Source organism: Trachymyrmex cornetzi, unplaced genomic scaffold, assembly GCF_001594075.2.
Source record: "Trachymyrmex cornetzi isolate Tcor2-1 unplaced genomic scaffold, Tcor1.1 scaffold557, whole genome shotgun sequence".
NCBI lineage: Eukaryota > Metazoa > Arthropoda > Insecta > Hymenoptera > Formicidae > Trachymyrmex > Trachymyrmex cornetzi.
In genome coordinates, this window is record NW_017299868.1 from 235663 (window position 1) to 236083 (window position 421).

Consider the following 421-nt stretch of genomic DNA (forward strand, 5'->3'; position numbering starts at 1 on the left):
CAGCCCTAAAGGCCATGGCACATAAAAAAATTTAAGGCGTAAGACTTAAGCAGTAAGCGAATCGACCAATCACAATAGAGACCGTAAGACCATATGTAAGCAATGGCGAATCCAACATGTTGATTTCGTTACTGCTTAAGTCTTACTTAAGTTTTTCTATGTGCCAAGGTCTTAACTACTAATGATCTTTTCGGATTAAGAGACCTCGAGATTTCAAGATTGAATGCACCGATTTTAATTGGACTGGTTACAATCGAAAACTCATACTTCAAATACATCATAAAATTATCATTAGATTTTTTTATTACGGAATTAGTTTCTAAGATATTTTAATCGAAATAAATTTTAACGAAAGAATTCTGGATAAGCTTGGTAGCGCGCCGCGACATTTGTTTACGCAGTAACATTCGCGTAAATTTCT